At 46.6% G+C, this 22437-nt stretch overlaps 1 protein-coding gene across 1 annotated transcript in view; it reads right to left on the bottom strand.

Annotated features, from left to right (window-relative positions):
• Nucleotides 1–22437, bottom strand: part of ADARB1 (adenosine deaminase RNA specific B1) — an 83552-nt gene that overhangs the window by 60753 nt on the left and 362 nt on the right. The window lies entirely within an intron of this gene.

Genomic DNA, 22437 nt, shown 5'->3' with positions numbered 1-22437 from the left:
CTCTTCCAAACCCTTGGAATATGAGCTATAAACTATGTGTGACGTGAAATTCCCGTATTTGTGGCAACATCCACCAAAAAAAAGATATTTTTTTTTTTTACAAGTTTTTGATAATTCTCTTTCTACATGAGCATTGCTTTAAGTAAAGTTATAATTAATCCAGAGACAACACACTGCTAGTAGTTTTTAACTAAGTTTTTACATTAGTATAACCTCGAGTTGTTTTAGAAATTGTATTCCTTATACGTCCTATTACCCCAGTCGGTAATTCTCTGAGTTTCAAAATAAAACACAACTCATGAGACTTCGAACTTAAAATAAGTTTGCCACTAAGTACAAAAAAATCCTTTTATATTGACAGCTGCAGACAGTTTTACAGAGTAAGAACCAGCCCACAGGCACGACGCATGAGGAACAGTTTTACAGTACTACTAAAAAAACATATCTACAGCGAAAATCCAAATGTTTATTTTCTAACTCTTAGTTTTCTAGCTGGCAAACCGCAGCAGTCCAAGTCCCTGCTGCAGGAGGTGAGCGGCAGCTGGCAGGGCGGGCAGGCAGGCAGGGCGGGCAGGCAGGGTGCTGCCAGCTTGCCCAGACAGGGCTGGGTGCTGCTTCCGCAGGGCACGGCCGCGCCAGCACCGCAGCGCCTTTGCCCATCCCCATGACATTACACTCATCTGCTCGACACCAGGAAAAAAAAAAATGCCTACTTTCATTTTATTTTGTTTAAAGAAAACCCCCACTTATATTTTCATCCCGGTCAAACCGGGCACGCCGTGCCATTTTGCGCTGGGTTTTCGCAGCGGGCAGAGCCGCGCGCGCCAGACACGGGCTCGGGGCTCCGAGGGCGTTCGCTCAGCAGAGGATCGCTCTGCCCTGAGGTTTTGGGGCTCCCGCACCAACATCAGCAGCAGAAAAGGCCCCCGAGAGCCAGCCTCCAGCCCAGAGCCCGCAGTCCGGCACTAAACCCCTCCACCGGCACGCACGGGCTGACGAAGCCAGCTTTGCCGCTGAAGGACCGTGAGCCGTAAAGATGGGTGGAGGAAAAAAAAAAAAAAAAAAAAAGAGATTTGTAAGACGTTAAAGCAGTAAAGATGCTAAATGGGAAAGAAAGGGAAATACCACTATGTTATAAAAACCGGGAACAAACCTCTCATCTTCTACATGTCCTACCTGGCTCTGCCTGGTGGCAGATGGATAATTCAGGGCTTGCTCGAGTCATAACATGCTTCCCCACCACCTTTTGCAGGGACACCAGTGGTTGCCTGCAGAAGGGGCTCTTCTAGGAGCTCAGCACCTCCCCGCAAGCATCTCCACATCGTTCCTTCCCCCAAAAAATCAGTTAACCAATTCTTAGTCCCTTACGAATGTCAGGAAACAGGTCCCAAAGACAGATGTGCACGTTGCTTCGTTGGCGTTTGCTTCCCTCATGAAACTACGATTGTCACTTTAATACAAGTTTTTCCCTCCTGCCACAGACAGGAGTAAAATAAAGACTTCAAAAACAAGCCTGAGAAGAGTTCTTTTTCATCACATGGCTGGATTAACAACTAAAAACTAAAACAAATGGAAATCAAGTGACTTCCAAACAGCTTCATTTCTAAAAATGACTAGTGAGTTTATTTACCCAAAAACGTTCAGAAACACACCCAACATGAGTTCTCCCAGGGCAGTAAAGGATACTTGAAACCCATGTGAAGAACACAGCATGCTGGACATTTAGGAATTTCTGAAAATACCAATTTTTTAAAGCTGAACCGAAAAGGTTTCAAGGCAACGAGAATCGAAACAGACATCTGGTAACTAACTTCTTTACACAGACTGCATCTCACATGTATGAAACACCATCTCTAGTTTCTCGGAGGTAATCTGCCGGCCCATTGAAAAGGAGAAAGGCACTGAGAAGTGCATCCAGCTAAAATTTTGAGGTCTTCATTGGTCAAACAGTCCTAAAATATCTGAGAAAGAAGAAAGATTTCAGGGCACTCCTGAAGCAATGAAGATCTCCTTCATTGAAGGCAATGAAGGCCTCCTTGGCTGAGCAGGAGGCGGAGGTCTGGTGACTCCAACTCTACAGCTATCACTGCCACCTTGCCCGAACAACACCCTGCCCCATCCCAGGAGCCACAGCCCATCCCAGGAGCCACCAGCCCATCCCAGGCCCCAGCCATCAGCCCATCCCAGGAGCCATCTCCTCCAGCGCAGAGGAGCGGAGGCACACTGCCAGGCAGGAACCCACGTTACAGGGTCAGAGGATGGGACCACCCCGTCCGGGCTCTTCCATGGGGAGCCGCAGCCCCAGGTCTCAGGCGTGACACCAGTGGAGGAGTCAAGGAGAGCAGGCACCCTTGCGTTGGGCACACACACAAAACGCATCCGTGTTCCCCTCCGGTAACTTACAGTGATTTTCCAACGTATTTTAAATTTGCAAGATGCTAGAAGCATTGATCCAGTTCTGTAAGATTTTGGGGAAAAAAGGATGGCCAATCACAGAGACCTCCAAAACACTCACCCACAAGAGGTCCCACCTCAAGACACAAACCTGCAAGAGCCACCCAAACGCAAGGCAACTATCTGGAGGCACTCACCACCAGCCACGTGGACAGGACAAAAAACACTGCTTCCAACCTCTACATATTTACTTTCCTATTTATTTTACTTTTCCGGTGTTGAAAAAAACAGGTAAGCCGCTGAGGCATCTCAACTGCACGCGCCCACATGACAAAAACCACAGGTATGTTAAATCCGGCATCCTCTGCCCTTCCAATTTTACCGCTGGCTCAGGAAATAGCACTGCTTAGAGGCGGAAAGCCAACTGCATTGCTCAGCTCATTTTTGCTCAGTTTACATCCTGACCCAGGCTGCGTCAAGACGTTTCACAGACAGGTCAAACAAGAAACTCAAAAGATGGTGTATTTTTCATGCAGACACAGCCACGGTTTTTGCTAACTGATTTACACCCTCCCTAGGCACCAGAGGAGCTAGTGTTTTTCTTAGTTAAAATAGACTTGCTTCAGCCTTTTTTGGTTGGTTGCATTTAATCTCTAGAATTTGCTCCTCCGAGTACTTTTCTATACCATCACCTTCTCTTCCAACTAGGAATCTTTCCTGCTTCCAACTGCCACCACCAGTTTCCAGTTTGAGACCAACTCTGAACAGCTACCAGGGCTTTGGTCCTACTCTTCCTCTTCTCCTATTCTTCCTCTTCTACTCTTCTCTCTTCTACTCTTCTACTCTTCCTCTTCTCCCGGGAACATGGGGAAGAGGTGTCTTCATGGCAGATTTTGCTCCTGACCCCAGAAAACTACAGCGTTAGCCTGCACTAGAAGACATGACATGTCTTTTCATACACGAAGGGGATGAGTCTCTGCTGTAAACTACAAACTCAGTTCAACAGCACAACTACAGAACTGGGTTTTCCTCTGGAAATAGTTTTTCCATCTAAATATCAAGAAACAATTTGACATCTATGATGGTACCTACCTTAATTTATCAGACTGAATTAACGAAATAGCAGCCCAAATCCAAACCATGATCCCTATATCCCTTTTGAATCGCTCATTTAAAATTCTAAAATAAATTGGGAAAGACTAGCAACGGATCATCATAACGAAAAAAGAGTTTAGGAAAAAAGGACATACATGCTGCAACTGGAAAAAGCAGTAAGTGCAGTTTATGCACAGTAGAAAGCTGTCAAATGTGTCTCCTTCCCTTGGCATAAAACAAACTCTTTTTTTGAACTTACGTATAGAAAGTATCTGTTTGTAAGACACTGAAACCAAGTTCACTGACACTTCAAAAGCTATGAAAATTCAGCAGTTATTAAGCAACAGGAATCAGGTTAGTATCCACGGGAAAAAAAAAGTATGCTACTCCATGAAGTAATATCCAAGCTATTACTGCTTTTGCTGCAGGTATCAAGTAAGATTAAGTTTATCATTTATTCCGGAACGCTCAGATTCAAACCTGTTTAGGAATAAATACAGACGTAAATTATTTTTTCAAACATTCTCTCACCAAAAATGGTTTAACATATTCACATGATATTAGCAAGGAACTTTTCATTTCTGATTTTTAATTTTGTGATCCCCCTACGTTTGAAAAATTGTATTAACAATGTGTTGATGTACTTGTTATTTATGACAGCCTAAAGCCTCAATATAAAATTTCAATACTGCAACGCCATTATTTCAAAATCAACGATTTTAATACCACTCCTCCTTTCTACAGGATCATGACATACCATGTATAAGAGCAGTTACCTTAGAAGAGAATGCGACTGAAGCCAAAGGAATTATTCACATGAGCAAAAGTACCATAAATATCTTCAGGGGAATCTAGGTTTTAATCTTGTTGTTCACGATTTCACTATATCTATATGTTTAAACATTTACATTACTCATTTAGCTGTTTTAAACATTAGTCAAATTGAAATAGTACAATAGTGCAATCTCGAGACTAAGCAGCAACTTTTGAAAAACAAAGGAATTTAAGAAATCAATTAAAAGTCATTTCTCTGTTCCGTATTAGTACTTTTTAGACAACAGCTACAAGGAAAAGATTAGTCTGGACTACAGACAGACTGTGGATGAGAATTTAGGCTAGAGGACCGGCGGAGACGGGACAACCCACCCGTCCCAGCCGCACCGACCAATTCTGGCACTGGAAGATGCTCCACTAAGATGCAGACATTCCCGCACCAACCGAGAAAGCTGCTGAAAGCTGTTGTCTCTGCTACGGTGAGCGACTGGGGGTTTCAGCTTAACACATACTGAAAAAAAAATACCTGTAAAACCTCCTGCATGCTTGTTCTACATATGTTCAGCATGTACTAGAGGAGTGCAAATCTTTCTTCACTTGAACAGCAGCGATATTTTTAAGACTTCAAGGCAGGCTGATTATTTTTGTCCTTACTTCCTCCCTAGGGCAAAGGTAAGATGCACGTGAGCATTCTGTACCTTAACATTAGACTTCAGAAAAATGCCTCAGAAATCAGCATTTAGTAAAAAGATGCAAAATACTTATCACTCAGTTTAACAGTGTTCAAAGCCATGAGATTAAGTCCTGCATTAAGGACATACGAATATCTTCTCTAGCCTTCACCGTGGGAAGTCACTCCCCGCAGTCCTTAAATAAAGTTTACTGCTTCAGGACCGCCGAAACAACGCACCTTACTCACAGACTTCTACTTTTAAATGCAGGACAGGATGGCCGAGCCAGGCAGAAAAGCAAACCGCTGTCGTCAGCTGCCTCCAGCCTCCCGGCGTAACAAGCGGCTGCTGACGAAGCTGGGAGACAGACCAGCGATTAGCAAAAGTGGGATGAAGTATGGCCACGCCAAGCAGCGCCTGGTAATGAGATACTCCTTGCTAGGAGCTCCCAGACCTGAAAAACCAACGTAATTTATTGCTGGATTTAAAAGCAGAGCATTGAGCGAGACTCGGGTTACCTATCTGCACCCGACAGAGGACAAGTGACATGAAAGAGATTAAAAACCCCTCTCCTGTCAACAAGATCCAAGGGGCACAGGCATACCCCCCCACACAAATGACTGCAGGAAAAAACATCTTACGCAGCCCAGCCAATGAATTTCATTCATTTTATCAGTGAGCAGATTAGAAGGCAACCTGATTGCAGTTTATAGCGCCTATATGAAGATAAAACAGCAGGAGAGGGTGCTGCAACTTCAGTAAAAAAGAGTTCACCAAGATAAAATGTACAGGCTGGAAACAGGGCTTAACACAGATATCGTTTGTGCACATTTCGGGCTTAGCCTTTGATATGAATCACGCTGCTAACCCTTCTCCATCAGCCTGCAGCTCGCCAACAGCTTCCCCCACCGGGAGAACCAGCACGAAACTGCATCCGCTGTGCACAAAAAGCCAGGAAGCACAAACTAAACCGGGGAAACAAAAATCGTGGATTGCACGCGTGTTACCAAAAGCCAGGGCACCCAACAGCAGCAGCGAGTACTCTGCCGTCCCAGCAATCGCCCTACTCAAGCAGACAGGCTGTGGTCGCTGCCGGAGCATGCTTTATTATTACTATTTTTAAAATAAATGTTATGCATTTAACACGGGAGGGTTTCAGAGCTCTTTAATCCTTTGGCCTTAACTTGCGCATTACAGGAACTCCACGCACAGGGAAGTTAAAAGACCGCGGAAGAAACCTGAATCACGCTGTTTTCCTGAACAAAGGACCGGGGCGTGATTAGCTGGAAATCACGCTTCTGGGTCAGTTGTTTTCTCGCTGCTTCCCTATTTATGCATATATACCCACTTTGTGCTCTGGGCAGAGCTGGAGACTGCAGGAGAGCGATGCAGGGACAGGAGAGGGGCTAAGCTCCAAGGGAGCTGGGAAGGGGAAGAGTTGCCGAAGCTAGTTGCCAAAGGCTGCACAGAGCCGTAACTTTTGCCCTTCTCTCGCACACGGGATCGCTCACATACCAGCGCGCACCGCTTTCCCCCACCGTCCCAGTCCGGCTGCAGTGGTTTTCACAGCCCAACCTTGGGACTGGACCAGAAGCAAGGACTCTGACCTACCCCGCGAGCAGCCGGCGGTCCTTGCCCTGCCGCACAAGGCGAGGAAAGGGGGATCACGTGAACTGCCTCAACGTGGCGGGGAGCCAAAAAACCAGCGCCCGCACCTTAAATTGGGTTTTCTTCCTCGCAGAGGCCTGCCCTCAGGCCGTCGCAGCATGCAGGGAGAGCGCACCGGCAGCAGCCTCGGCACGCCGAACTCAAAGCGCCCCGTGTTTGTAACTCAAGTCTCGTCGACAGGCTGCATTTCCATGGTGGCGGCTTCCAGGATTTTTGTGTGTGTGTGTGTCTCATCGCTGCAGTGTTTCTGGAAGAACCAGCTGCTGGACTTCTAAGAAGATGAAAGCTTTACCTTTCACTTCTAAAATCACATTTCTGCTTTTCCCCCACTACAAATATGAGCAGATTGGAAGAATTTCAAGCTAACTTTTGAGAGGGTTTGACTCCCAGTCAGTCTTCTGAGTTTCTGGAAGCTTTCCTCGGGACCTGGCTATCAGGGATCTCTCTAACACAAGACTGACTCAAACTGTCCCTTCCAGAGTAGTTCCTTGTGTTATTCAATACTAAATATCTGTATGTTAAAAAAAAAAAACCCCAACACCAACCACACTTATGGTGTAAAATCTGACTTCCATCACCACTCTGGTGTGTGGGCAGAGTGTTTGCCATCACAGAACATTAGACATTTTACAGCCACGTTGTGCAGAAACGGTACTTACCACCTTCTTACTCAAGAAATTGTAATACATCCCTGAGTTTGACAAGACCAGCAAAGGGAAACACCCAGTAGAGTTTGGATAGGGCAGGAGGAGAGCAAGGGAGAGGGAGGATGCTTGCATGACCCGGGCAGAGGTCAGGATGGCACATCCAGAACAGACCCTTGGCTTGCATTACTTGCATACAGAAAAAGTTTTGAAAAAGTCTTGTATGTTGTGATTCTTGAGCAGAAACCACAGCTGAGGGCAACTGGACCAAAACTTGTAAGTGTATCGAGACGGAGACTTGAGACTACAGAAGACAATTTTGACGCATTAACCCCGTAGGCTGAGTTGTCAGTAGGTAACTCATACGCTCATTTTCATTCGTCTTTTTGAGTTCAGATAAACTTGGATAAATACCTTTTCAGCCAATATAACGTCTTGCTGTGTATTAAAAGTTGCTCCTGATAGCCAAAGGAAATGAGGCTAATGACAGCAGAAATACTTATGCCTACTTTATCTACTAACTAAATTATACAAAGTGGCCCCAAAGAACCTCCTAGCAAGACAAATCTGAAACTACAGATATTTAAGAGGGAGAGAATTAATCAGTCAGTGATGAAAGTTCCAGAGACAGAGCAAATTTTTTCCTTCGCTTTTGTGTGTTTGAAAAGTTCCATTAAAAATTTTTTTTAATACTAGGGCTGAAAAAATTTGGTTAAAGGACTGTAATCTTGAATAGAAACACAGATGTTCAAAACACAGCGAGCTGAAATAATTCACTTCACTGGTCCACATCAAATACAAAATGCTTCTCCCAACTTACACCCAAAACCCCACCTTGCCCTGTGTTTGTGGGCTGTTGAGCCGACGTCCGGCGCTGCGTGGCTTCCCAGAGCACAGGGATTCCCATATTGCTTGTGTTTTTTTCCAGGAGCATCCCAACCGGCTCAGCTTTTCCCAGCTGCAACGCCCGCTATAGCTACGCACCAGGAGCCTCCCCACGTCTCGAGCTGCCGCAGCTCTCCGTGCGGCCACGGCCGGGCTGGCACTCACTTGAGTCGACAGATATGGCGATGCAGTGCCCTTAACCATCAGGCTGTGCTTTTCCCTTCCTGGTGGAGCGAAGGCTGGCTTATATTTCAAACTACCAATATTCAGGTCAATTCAACAAAAACAGAGGGAAACATAAAATACAGCGTTTAAGATTGAACGCAGAGCTCAGCACGTGCTGAAGTTGAAGTTACGATTCATGGCTTGCAGATTTTTCTGTCTACAACATCCAGCAAAAAAACCCCAAATACAGGATCCAGATGATCCCCAAAATCAAAACAATGAAATGGCAGGGCACGAAGATAAGTATTTCTCCACAAAAGCTGGGTGATTTGCTTCTCCAAAGTACAAGTCTCTTATACTCTCCCCTGGATTAACAGAGAAAATACCACTTCTCTGACTTAACTACTACAGGTCACAGCAAATGCCATTTGCCACTGTAAATCGGTTCCTAGCTAGCTAATCTCTTGGTTCTTATGCCAAAAATTGTCCCCTTCGATTTATTTTTTTTGGGGGGGTGGTTTCTCCACCCTTTGTGCATTTATAGACAAGAGTCCTTTCCAAATTCCTTAGTTATCCTTGAAAGCAGGGGGTTAGAGTTACTGAAATGGTGGTTGCCCACAAAACTATACTACGGTAGTAACAGCTACTAGTAGTCATGTTAGAAAAGAGGGGTGACGAAATTTTGGTCTTAAAAAAGGGACAAAAATATAAGTCACAAGTTCTTTTACTCCCATGAGTTAATCAAATCTAAGTCTTAATAATGGGGGAGAGAAATGGTATTTCAGTTACACATATTGAGCTTCAGATATTATTTTTAATATAATTTAGTGTAATTGCAACATCTTGGTGGGGTTTTTTTTGTTGTTCCTACATTGGTTCCTCAATTTCAGTACTTCCATGCTTACTTTCATCTGTGCTGCTGTCAATATCTGTATTCCCTAGGTAGTGTAAAGTCTATACTGCTGCTACTGCCGTTTGCTGTGATGGGACTTAATTTTGAACCCACAAAAGTGTTTTGCTGATTCATAAGCAACGCAGCCTAATTAACTGTGATAACTGGGAAAGCTGGAGAAATATTTATGGTGGAAGATGCAAAAATTATTTTTAGAAGAAAAAAAAACCACTTTGAATAGGAATTAATTCCTCTACATGTTGGTTGAGCCAACTGTTGAATAAGATTGGCCAAAAAGAAAGCCTTGCTGAGCAACAGAAGGAGAAGCTTCAGAGAGGACCACATGCCCCATGGGAACCCAGCGGTCAAACTGTGTATTACTAGAGATCTCAAGTCCATCAGTGAAGCATCGGTTAGAAGCAGGATGCTTCTGATCTCACCTAGATTCTCAAAGGGCTTTTGCCAGCGTCGTCCTCTCAAGAAACCGCACATCTTTTGTAACAGTCACCACCATCGGTCAAATGGGGAAGTGACAGAGTTGGAGTTAAAACCACCCGTATCAATAAAAATAAATCAATACGGTATTTGATAGAACACCATAATAACTAACTAGTTCTGCAGAGATGATGGTGACTTCCAGAATGAGAGGGCTTAAAAAGAGAGAGGACAGACTTCTGCCAGAGGGGACATTTTGTTAGGGAAAATGTACCAATACAACAGAATTATTTATATCAGGAATTTATCATTGCACGAGGCATGGCAAAATTGCATACAGGACCCTGCCCATCTTTGCCATCTCTTGCAAATCGATATCATTTCAAAGCAGAAGGCAAATAGGGAAGGACTACAGGGTGATACGTGGCATAGTGAGTTCAAGGGAAGTCTCCCAAGAGCTGCTCAGTCTAACAGAACAAATCAGACTATGACTGTGCCAAATACAGGGCGGAGAGGGAAAAAGGGAAGCAATTATCCGCCCTGGAAGGGAGCGCTGTACAGAACCAAACGAGGCTTTTTGTATGAAGGCAAGAAATAATCGATGCTTTTCAGGCAGAATTGATACAGGCTGCAAATGATGGCAGAGCAAGGACTACACTGGGTTAGCCACGAGCACCTTTATTTTTCTACAGCCTTTCAGAAAGCATTTCCAGGCGGCCCCAGGAGGAGGAGAGCTGCCAGCCTCCCACGCGTGTCATGGGAGGGCAGCAGCTGAGCGGCACCCAGCCGCCGGCCAGCCCCGAGCCCCCACGGAAGGAAGGACGGAAAAGCTGAGGGAAGCCAGCCTTCACCTGGGGACAAGGAGCACCTCCCCATGATTTTGCTGGAAACCAGAGAGCCGCGTCTCTTTTTTTCCCCCCCTGCTTGGTTGTATTTCCACTCTGGCCAAAACCACAGCACCGCGGTGTCATCCAAGATGCCTGCTGCGGTACGGGATGCTACTGCCATCCTCCCCACCTCACGGGGCACGTACATACCTGTACAGCCACCACGGCCTTCCTCCATCTCTGCCACTTCCCACGCATACACCGCCACACACATAAGGTCTAAAGATCACCCCATCATAGGTCTCCAAGAATTTACAAACAGCAAGAGATTAACAGAGGGACGAGCACTGCTTCTGTACAGACTACGCTGCAGCTGCTCCTGCAACAGGGTGGAAATCCCCCATTCCCCTGGGGAGCAAATAACTCACAACATAAAATTTGCTTTAGGTTTACTACAATAGAACTACAGAGTGAAAGAACCATTTAATGCAATCAAGACTACCTAAGCTATCTCAGCCTCCGAAGCAAAGAGTACATCAGTTCATACGTGAAGAAAACATGTTATTGAGTGGAATTTAGATTATGCTCATTTAGTGCCCTTTTACTGTATCTAAATTATTTTTAGACTGAAATTCATATTCTGGACAAAGTACTGAACATAAAAAATTATACATATGCATGTATTCATATATACGCATATACTGCACACATTTTCTGTGAAGAGGAAGCCATTCATTCAGAAATATAGGCAGTTAGCTGTTCTCTAAACAATGCCCTAAACAAGAAACCAAGACTTTAGCTCTGTGAGGTGAAAACCTCCAGTAAGAACGCCAGCAGCCTCCTAACACAGATCCAAAAGTCATTTCTTCAAAACTATCCCACCGCCCACACATGAAAGTAGTAGTCACTACCAATGCTTCCAGGACGATGTGCACCTGAAGTCCAGCAAACTGTTGGAGCAAGAGGAGTTTGTACACGTTTTAAGTACCAGTGGATGCAAAACCACACATTTATACTCACTTTCCCGGACTTCTGCACATCTAGGGGTTCCTGCTGTTTTCAGACCGCTCAGAGGGCTGTGCTGGTTCCATGTTTCACGGGACAACCACCATACCTTCATATCAGAGGGACCTATACAAGTCTCAGAACCACCATCATCAACATGCCCCAATGCTCTACAGGCAAAGAGCTGGTTATGGGTATAGTTCAGACTTAGACAAGACGATGGTCACGGCTCAACAGCAAGAGCAGCAAATACTGTACAGTGGCAGTGCTGTATTCCATTTTAAACAATTCACTCACGTTTTGTCAGGACAGTTCACTGCCTAGTTGTTCTTCTTGGTCTCCTAATCAGAGCAAACCTGCAGCTAAATGGACAGCATTAGTGCTTCCTACCTCTTCCCAGGCAAAGGGACTCTCCTGTCCTCATTAATACGCTTGTTTTACAATTTATGTCCCGTTTGGACTATAGCAATGTACCAAACCTAGGCAAGAAACCACTAGAAGGCGGCAAGGAAGGTATGCAAGCCAGGGAGCAGCACGAATACCAAAGCCAAAACATGAGCTAATGCTGAGGAGCTATGTTACACTGAAAGCTACCAGGAGAACAACTCCTTTCCCTACTTTCTACCGCTGCACTATAAAAGCGATGACCTTCAGAATATTGGCTTTTTTTTTTCTTTAGGATTCAAAGCAGCCTGTTTTGTCCAAGCAGTCCTATAGGTCAGGTGATACTCTGGCAAGAGAATAACAGTCAATAGCCATATTCCTCAACGGAGCTTTTATTGCAAGAATCAAATGTTGTATTTCTAGTCTCTTCCACATTCACTTAAAGCAATCAAGAGCAGCTATTTAGAAAATGTTCTCACCGCTATCAGGGAAGCTTGCTTAAGACTGGAAAGCCAACCTTCTTTTAAAGTCAACCTCTTGAAGGAGTTACTGAGGAAAGAACAGATCGAAAGCAGAACAAAGGACAACTCGGAACTTGAAGTAGGCTTATGCTGAAAGAGCCAGCAAGGACACCGATGCCAAGAGAAGTTGCACACGTTCATAACAGGGCTGGCAAAACCGGCCTCAGAAGTGTCCTGGTTCACCTAAGACTGAGATCTCACCTGCCGGCCATTAAACCAGACTGAACCCTACCTACATGAAAAGCAGGCAGTTTTGCCCAAGAAAAAAATGCACGAGGAGGCCAAAGGAAATGGAAAATGAACAGTAGAGTTGGGAATACTGTCTAATAGTGCTGAGTATTATCTGGGCTACAAAAAAACCCAGCCATCACGATCTGAAATGCAACGATGGGGAAGAGCGGGCTGAGAAAAACGTATGGAGTTCTAGGAACACTAGCTATATTTATTTAAGCTATATTATATTTACTCCGTCTCCAGGAAACGTGACCATGGCCTAACGTTCGAAGTTTATATTCCTAGCGTGCTGAAGCTCTCAGCAGAGCGAGGCGCAGATCCCCCCAGTACAGCGACCACACAAACTTTGTACCTCCGGCAAACGGGGGCGAGCAGCCTACGGTCAAAGCAAGACACCAGATCTGTTCCCATGCGACAGATCCGACGTTGGAATACTCCGAAATCGGCAGGGCGGACCGAAGCCTCTGTGCAAGAGAAACGATTCCGCACCGGCCGCCGCCGCCGCCGCCGCCACTTTGGCGGCGGGACGGGGCAGCCGGCGGCGCTCGGCCCCGCTCGGCCCCGCTCGGCCCCGCTCGGCCCCGCTCGGCCCCGCTCGGCCCCGCTCGGCCCCGCTCGGCCCCGCTCGGCCCCGCTCGGCCCCGCTCGGCACCACGGAGAGCTCCCTCCCTGCAGGAGCGGGGGGACCCAAAGCCGCCCACGCCCGTCACGGCAGCAGCAGCACCCGTGGAGCTGCGGGACAACCCTCCCACCGGGCTCCCTGACACCCCACTCTCCCCGTCCCCGTCGTCGTGTCCCCCCCAAAACGGCTCAGCGGGGCTTCAGACCCGAGGGGAGGCACGCGGAAGCTCCTGCACGAGGAGACTGACAGGTGCCAATCACCACCTCGGTCTTCTCAAGTCGATCAACCCTCCTAAAAGGGAGAATATAAAGTTTGCTACCAGACAGTCGTTTCACTTTCAAAGCAGGAAAAAAAAAAAACGTTTCACAGGCTGTAGCCAAGGACTCTGTACACAGAAAAATTACTCTCGACAGCACCAAAGAAAACAAAGGGGGACGGCACAGTACAGGAGTTATAGGCATGAAGAATGACGCTATCTTCCCAAAATATAAATAAATTATCATCTTGGCAATAAATATGAGCCAAAGCCCGACAGAACTATTTTACTTCCAGGCAAGTTCTTTCATAGATCTTATTAATAGTGAACCTGGTTCCTTTATGAACTCAGGAGCAGCAGGAGGAAAAGCATTTAAGAAGATTACGTTAATACTATATTTAAGCATATGTAAGGACAGTGAATGAAATACTGATTATTCACTCACTTAATTCAAAAAAAACAACCTCTTACTAAGAATAGCTTTCAGGGGATAAGAGAAGAGAAACTAGGCTGCACCAGATAAAAAAAAAAAAAAAGACACAGCTACAGTAGTACTGGCTATCCCTCATTATCCGCATTCATCAGCGCAGAGGTCTATGGAAATCAACTTTGATATAAAAGCATCAACGGGGATAAACTACCCAAAGGCTTTCAGCCTAACGCGCCCTTTGCACAGACGGGAAGTATTTCCAACTCCTTATCGCCGTCGTGGGAAACAGCAGCGCTGGGTTTAACGTAACTTCCCAGATTTTTTGCAGAGAGGTTCAAAGACACGGGAAAAAAAAATCAGACTTCACTATGATGGAAGGACCTGACAGTCTTCGTGAAATAGAGGGGAGGCTACCGGGCTCAAACCTCCACTGGTCCAAGCATGTAAGGTAGGCTACAGAGTTAAGAGCAGATTTTCTGCACTTTCTTGAAAGGTCTTGAGTCTGGGAGACTTTACCCCTTCGCCTGCACCTTGTCAAAAGCACAGGCGCACACGCTCCCAACCAGACCTCCGCGCTTTCGCTCGAGTCAGCTGTACTTTTCTCTTTCACGTTCTTAAGAGCTGCTAACTCAGCCGAGGGTCCCAATTTAGCTTCTGATTAATCAAAGGCTGAACGCTCATCAGCGATTGAGGCACAATCCAATCACAAACTCGCAGGCGGCAGCAGAGCTCACCTCTGCGCTTGCCGTCCTCCGAAGGGAGCCCGGGCACGCGCTCCCACCTCCCTCCTCCACGCGAGCTCAAGCACAGAGGTGGAGACAAGCAGGAGATTGTCAAAAGCCCGTTGCCGATGCAAATTAAAATGCTAGCGTACAGGCCCAACACACGACTGCCAGGATCGCTGGTTCGAGTTAAGCATTAATTTCCAGCTCCACTTTGTTATCAAAACACAGCATCGCACGACATCAAACTGCAGAATACCGCTTGGCGCTGGTAAGCGGCAGGAGATAAAAAGCATCTGTAAAAATACGACTACAAGAATGTCGGCATAATACACATTAAATCCTAGGAAAGCACATATGCTCTCGGCACTTGAACGATGACTTCGCTGGCTGTAAGAGTGCTTCTAACCAAGAGAGGGGCTGCAGCTCCAGAGAAGACATCAAAGCCAACGCTGCTGAGAAAATGGAAGTGTCATGCCACGTGGCTGCTCTGAAAAGCTTAAGGAGAAAAAAAAATAAAAATGGGAACATGTTTTAGCCTAGCTGGAAAAGATGACTCTGGTTTAACGTGGAATATGACCGTAATTCACAGTTGCCTGTGGCTCCACACCTTTGAAACGGCACCCAGACTTTGTGCAGACTCCACAGGCAACAGGTCCCAGGGGCTGCAAACCCGCATGGAGCCAGTGTCCGAAAGGGGATGTTCAACCAGATTAAAAGTTTCAGCTACCAAAACTACCAAAATTTGAGTCAGAAAACAAGGCTATTTCTCATACAGATTAAGCAGCTATCACGAAGGAGATCTCTCCCTACATAAAACCCCTTGCTAATTTCTGTAGCGTGGAAAACACATCAAACGTGTGCTACAAAGTTCTTTCCAAGGTGTAAGCTTGACCAAAGGCTATCAGGACTTAAAAAAGTGCGTAAGCACCCGACAAAAGAGAAGTTTCCTCCTCCTCCTTTGGTCTCCCAATGTGAGATACATGTGTGTGTCAAGAGCAAGCTTTAAAACGTGGGCAGCGGAGGAAGGATATAACCCCGGTTCCCCCATGGAGCTAGCTTTATTACAAGTTTCTCACAACCGAAGCACAGTTCAGCCATCGGCTTATGTTCATTCTTCTCATTTTTCAGAGACTTAAATATACCAGTACTGATCCTCTATCTTCAGCTGTGAAAAACACAGTAAGTCTAAGGACAAAAGCAGCGTTGAAATGTGTTGTCTTAGTCTGGTTTTGATCAGCATACATTTTTTCCTTACTGTCCTCCTAAGAGCATCCAGGGTGGACCACACCAAGGTTCCATCATCTTGAGGGCTCTACTCTTCCCTCGGCAGCTGCTGCAAGAGCAGGGCAAGCCTGCAGAGATATTTTCCTTCAATACTCTCCCAAGTCCCCCGTAATTTCTGCTGCACAAAGTTCCTGATTTACGGTCCGTCCCTTGGTGTTTATAATATCCCTAGCTGGAGCCTTCTGCTAAGGCTGTCCACATTTATTTTCCAGCTAATCTGCATGCACGTGCAAACTTTATTAATGAAAACATGGGGCTGATCATGCTTTTGAATTAAAGAGCCTACTATGCTCTTACTGGGAGTCATGTAAAGACTTCTTTTTTTCTTAAGTACTCAGTACCTCTGCTTAATATTTGAGGTGAAAAATAAAAAACTCATTTTGATTCAGAATGGGCTTTGTAAACAAAGTTTTATAAAATCTGCATCTAAAGAAAGAAGTCAAAGACATTTTTTCCCCTCTAATAGTTTCCCAGCAGACTGTGCCCAAATATTACAGTATAATTAAGCAAGGAAAAAGGCAGTGAAAGTTTAAACTTAAAGACTCATTTGCTAATAAAGATGAGGAGCTGAGTAAATCAACCTAAATAAAAACCAACCTCATTTTAGATGCACTGAAGGCTTTCAGCAGAAGCCCTTCAGAATGGAAGAGGCAGGTACTAATTATCTCCGCAAATCTCAAAACTTAAACAGATTAAATGGGAAAAAACCACTTCTAGTTGAGGCTGCCTCACAATCCCTATGTAAAAACTTCATTTTCACATGCTACATCTGACAAACGAAAGAAACTAATGTTTTCCATACTTGCTTGTTCTCTTTTTGATCAAATTTTAAACAGTTCATCTCTTCCCAGAGCTGATACGACAAAATTAATAGCAGAAAGGAGGAGGGAGAGCCATTGGGAAATTAAGAGTGCTAGCACACGTAGAGTTTGGAACAATGATAAACTGGCACCGGTATAGTCCTCAAGCTTAATATTACCTAAAATATTACCATCACAAAATTCTTTATGCGACTTAAAGTATTATAATAACAAAAGCAACAGACAGCAAGGTAGTCAGAGAGTACGCCCTGACATGCAGCACCAAACTCATCACTGAATGAGGGAGATTTCTACTTTCCTTTAATTTCAAAATACGGTATATTCCCTCCACGTTTTCTCTGAATAAGAATACTCAGGATACTCGGCATCTTACCCACAAGACTCAAGATACGGGTCCAAGAGCTCCATTCTGTTAGAATCTCTTTAAAATAAAAAATAAATTAAAAAAAAAAAATATTTCCTGTTTCAGTACGCCTCAAAAAGAAAAAGCCTCAGAAACCAAAATAGCAAAGAACATCAGTATAAATATCTTAAATTTGTACCGGTGCAAACAGGAAAAAGGCGATACCCTTCAATCCCCCGAGCAGACCTTCCTTTTGCACCTCTGCCAAAAGCACTCTGCGCAGAAAAATCCTGACCCGAGTGGTTACGTGGCACCTATAAAAGGACGTTTTCCCGGACAACTGCGAAAGCCTTTACAGTGAAGTTTAAAGTCTTCACTCATCTCCCTCCCCCTTCAGCCCCAAGGGGCAGGGTGAAGGACGGTACCCAAACCCTTTTAATTTTCTTCTGTCACCTATGACAATGCAAGATTGCTTGGCAGATCACTCCTCACCGCTTTCACAAAGGAAAATGAGGATACTCAGCTTCTACTGGAACTATTTAGGAAACTTGATTTCCTGTTTGTCTCCCTAGCACAAAGATCCTCTGATGTCTAATAATATACTTGCACTCAACCAACAGCTTTTCTTCCAGCAGAGCACTAATCTGAGAATCTCCTCCATGCAGATTCCTGTCCTCACACAACTTCTCGGCACTTACCTGTGACATCTCTACCCTCTGATCAAATTTGATGGACTCTTCAACGTGTTGACCAATTTCATTCAGGGGCACTGACAGTGTGATGCTTCCGCAATGGGAAATCGAGCTCAGAAACACAGGGAGGTGGCAGGAGTTCCTGATAAAAACATTTGTTCAGGAGGCAATCCTGACTTAAAAGCGTGGACAGCATCCTCACTTTAAGGGACAGAAACACAAAGGGATCTAACCCTACAGCATCAGGGAAGAAATTTCTCCCCAAGGAAAACAAAGCACCATTCCTCTTCAAGCATGTAAGTAAAAAAAATTTTTAAAAATGAAATAAATTAAAACAAAATTAAAAACCCAACACATCCCACAAAGATATAAAACCATAACACCGTGCTATCAAGTAGAAAGGAGAGAAGCTTCTGGCCTCTGAGCTCCCTGGCACTTCCACAGACGCTTGATATCGCATCTAAAAGCTCAGTAACTTCCCCCAACACACACACACATAATTACCGAAAGCAGCCCGACATTCCCAGACCCCTCTAACCAGCAGATACCCACAGAGGACACTTCTGTCATCAGGTTCTTCCCCGGCTCTGTTGGCAGCGGGCTGGACGTGCATCCGAGGGGACAGCACTGAGTCACAGCCCTCGGCAGCCAGCACTGACTCAGCCCCGCGCTCCCCGCCGGCACAGGAGGCTCAAGGTAACCCGCGCAGCTTTTGTGGAGGCGACGAATTCCCTTTGCACGGGGACGGACAAACGCCACGGCTGACCCGGAGGCAGAGAACGTAAAAAGATCCCAATTCCCTTTGCAACCAGATATCCTTGAGAGGACGGCGGTCCGGAGCATCACTCCGAGACAAGCTCGGCTCTCAGAGTAATATCAGTTACGTGGGTTTCTTTTCTTTTTTTTTTTTTTTTTATTATTATTATTTTTTAAATGCACAGATGTGCTGCTGTCAGCTTTGGTCAGCTACAGACCCCGCTACTCACAGCTGGCTCCTGCCAGCTCCCAGAGCCTGCTGATGGTCTCTTCAAGGATTCAAATTGCGAAAACAAATATTTCTCATACCTACCATACAAAAAACATTCACTAAAAGGATTGAAAAAAATGCACTCTGTTGTGAAATGGAAGGAAAGAGCGAAAACCAGCCACATTGTATGCGTGAAAGAACAGGAAAGAAACTTGCTTTAAAATGTCATTTCGTTTGCTTACATAATCAATTCACCAAGCTTTTTTTTTTTTTTTTTTTTTTGGTCACACAACATTTATACTATAAAGGTATTTCCTTTAAAACCAAGGTACATAAATAACAGCTTCTACTGATAAATACAGTCCAAAACCACAGTTTTAATCTTTGGTACTTAAACTTAAACTGAAATCCATAGTATGGCAGCTGGACGGCCCAAGTTTCAAAGGTGCCAAGCACTTACTGGTTTCAGAAGCTGCAGAAACAGCAAGTGCTACGCGTCGCTCTTCGTCAGACTGCGTCCTTAGACGTTCAAGCAAAGATCCTCACCTAACGAACGCGTCAGGGTCCTGCACCCACTGACCTGACTTCAAATGCAAGAGGCCTCAACCTGACAAGCCACGCTCGCTGCTAGCACCTGGAGACAGCCCATCTCAGCCTTGCCTAAAATCATCCTGGCACCGCGAAGCACTACCATGCTCATTCAGCCCCTGCAGCCGGTGACACGCTCCTCACCGGGGGGCACACCCACCACTGCCATCCCCAAAACTTCCTCAAGTCACAGATGACATCCCCAAAACACCGATGCCGAGTTGCTCAGAGGGCACGTTATATTTCCGATCTGTCCCACAGCTCTCCCACACGAGTGTTTCCCATCACCCTGTTTAACAGGAACCCCTGGTTCCCACGCCGGACCTCTGACCGGGTGACCGCGAACAACCGAAGGCACCGGTGCGGGGTACGCCGAGCGCAGAGATGAGTTTGCTGGAGAGCAGCAGAGCCCGACCTGGTTGCAGTCCCAAACTGCAACGACGTCCTGTCTGAGCTAATCAGCCCAGCCATTTAGAAGGTTCTATTCACTTAAGTCAAAACACAGTTGGCTTTTAAAAGAGAAAAAAGTCCCATTTGCTTAAAATAAACAAGATAAAAGTACTCTAGAAGACTTACGTGCTCATAGCAAGCAAGAGGCCTGCCGCTGAAGGCTTACAGCACCCCATTTCCATTCCCAAACCACGTACAGCCCACAAAAGGGCACCAAACTTTCAACAGAGGAGATAAATCTGAATAAGCCGGGGGTAAATATAAAAGCGGCCTGAGGTCCGCGAGCGCAGCGTGAGCAAAGCTATGAGACACCTCCCGCTTCAAACGCTAAGCGCAACGTCCTCTACGGTACCTTCTCAGAAAACAAGTCTTCATAAAGCAAATTCTCCTCCTGCTGAAAAAGCTGGGCTGCTCTCCCTCGAGCTGAGGAGCCGGTGCTTTCGCACACAAGCCACGCCAGAGAAGCCTCGGCCAGCGCGCTGGCTGCTGAAAAGAAACTTTAAAAAGCACGTGTGCACGAGGGGTTAGGGCCACAGCTCATCTGTTACGCTCTGATAAACCGTATGGCAAAACGGGAGAAAATTCCTCGCACGATCCTTTTTCTTAATTACCGAAAGCAAGAATTGCATGTTCAGGCAGCTGTGCCTCGGCAAACTTGGGGAAGGCACCCCGGGAGGCCAGCCTCGCGAAGCCAAGCGCTGCGACAAAGAGCGCAGGGCAAGCACACCGGCGCAAGCAGCGCAACCACGATCACGCCTGAGCTGCTCTCTCCCCGTCACACGAAAACCGTGGACTTACCAGCACAGACAAAACGCTAGCCGACGGAGCTCTGCGCTGAATTCACCGAGGACAGTGCCTCAAAGCAAAAAACGTGATGCACGGTCACCCGTCAAAGCTAACGGCGGGCCACATTTCTGTGAACGTGGCAGCGTACAGAGCACGAATTTCGTGGAAAAGACAGGACTGCTCGACCTTGGGCTGCCAGAGGAGTGGTGGGAAGCTTTCTGTCCTGCTGTGCCAGCCCCGAACGGCGAGGGTTACTGAGCTTTTCCCCTGGTCATCGCACGACTGCATGCCGTAAGGGCCAAGAACCACGTTATTCGCTGCAGGAAAAAAAAAAGTTAAACAGACAGAGGATTTGGCAAAACCCCCAAAAGCATCTATCTTGGACGTCCTAAAAGTAACAACAGTCATTCAAGACATGACTGTTTATGCTACGAGACTCATTACACAGGAGGCCTGCCTATTTTTAGAGGTAGATATCACTACAATTGAGTGTTAGATAAACCCAAACAATTATTTTAAAAGGGTATTCCATCACTAATTATTCTAAACATCTTCTGCGCTCCGTAGGTTGGCCTGCTGCCACTCTCCAGCACAACAGCTCAGAGAACGACGCTACGACTTCACTCGAACGGCGGTGACAGATAACTCAGCGAGCAAGCGGCGCGTCCGTACGAGTCCAACGGCCGGGGTGAGCTCGTCACCGCTTGTGCACGCCAAAGGAAAAAAAAAAAATAATACGAGACCGCAATCTTTTGTTTATGCTACAAAAAACGGGAAGTTTTAATTTACCACCGAAAAAGATTCCCCAAGGAAAATAAACGTGCTACGAACAGCGGCGAAAGCCCTCGAGCAGCAGCAGCACGTTCAGAGCACCAGGACTCAAATCCGATACGGCGCAACGGAGAAACATCGACTGCGGTTTGCCGCTGCTTGGAAGAACCTACTGGAGATGGGGGGGAAAAAAAAAAAAAACAAAGAGGTTAGGCTCCTGCATGCAGATGTATCTGCCCGAAAAAATAAATAAATGCCCAGGCCAAGCATGTTTGTAAGGACCGGCCTGGCTGCTGTCGGCTACGCCGCTCGTCAATCTATTTTGTGGTTTCACCAGCCTGAACCCAGAGTCCCGACTGCTTCGCAGCCTCCTCTCCAGCCAAGCGCCACCGGCGCTCCCTCACCCTGAGTTTTGAGGGACGCGAGGTGAAGACGCGGGCAGAAAGCGGGGCCGGATCAGGCCACTAGCCACCCCTCGGCCGCAAGCCAGCCAGGCACCCATCGGGGGGGGGGGGGGGACGGACGGAACCCAACGTGCCTCAACTTCTAAAAACACGCGTGAACGGGTTTTTTTTTTTTTAAGCAAACCAGACTTTTTGCACAATAACAGATATCGCGACAGCAGTTTTGTTCCAGCACAGCCTCAACCCAACCAAATCCAGGAGGAACCACGAAACCCAAACCCACCCAAAGCAACAGATGGCACGCTAAAAAAATAAAAATAAAAAAAAAATAAAGGGCTTCTCGGGTGTTTTAACCAGCCAGGAAAGAGAGACGCTGCGAGGTGAACCCGCATTTCACGCCCGAGCTCCTCTCGCAAGGACGTGCCCGCCTTCCCCGCTGCAGAGGGCGGGCAGCGGGTGCCGGGCGCGGGGAGGGGGGGGGGCGGCCAGCCCCGGTTCCACCGGAGGGGGCACGCCGGCCCCGGGTGGCCGGGCAGCAGCCGGGGGAAGGGGAAGGGAGGGCGGCCAGGCCACCGCGATCGCCACGCTCACCTTCCCCGTCAGCAGCGGGCTGCCGGGAGGCAGAGCAGCGGGCAGAGCAGGTACCCCGGTCCCCCGGCTGCCGCGTCCCCGGGAGGCAGGAGAAGGCGCCGGGCTCGGCGGCC

This window comes from Gymnogyps californianus, chromosome 7 (genome assembly GCF_018139145.2).
Source record: "Gymnogyps californianus isolate 813 chromosome 7, ASM1813914v2, whole genome shotgun sequence".
Lineage (NCBI taxonomy): Eukaryota > Metazoa > Chordata > Aves > Accipitriformes > Cathartidae > Gymnogyps > Gymnogyps californianus.
Note: the sequence above shows the minus strand (reverse complement) of the source record. Positions and strands in the feature narration are given on the sequence as shown.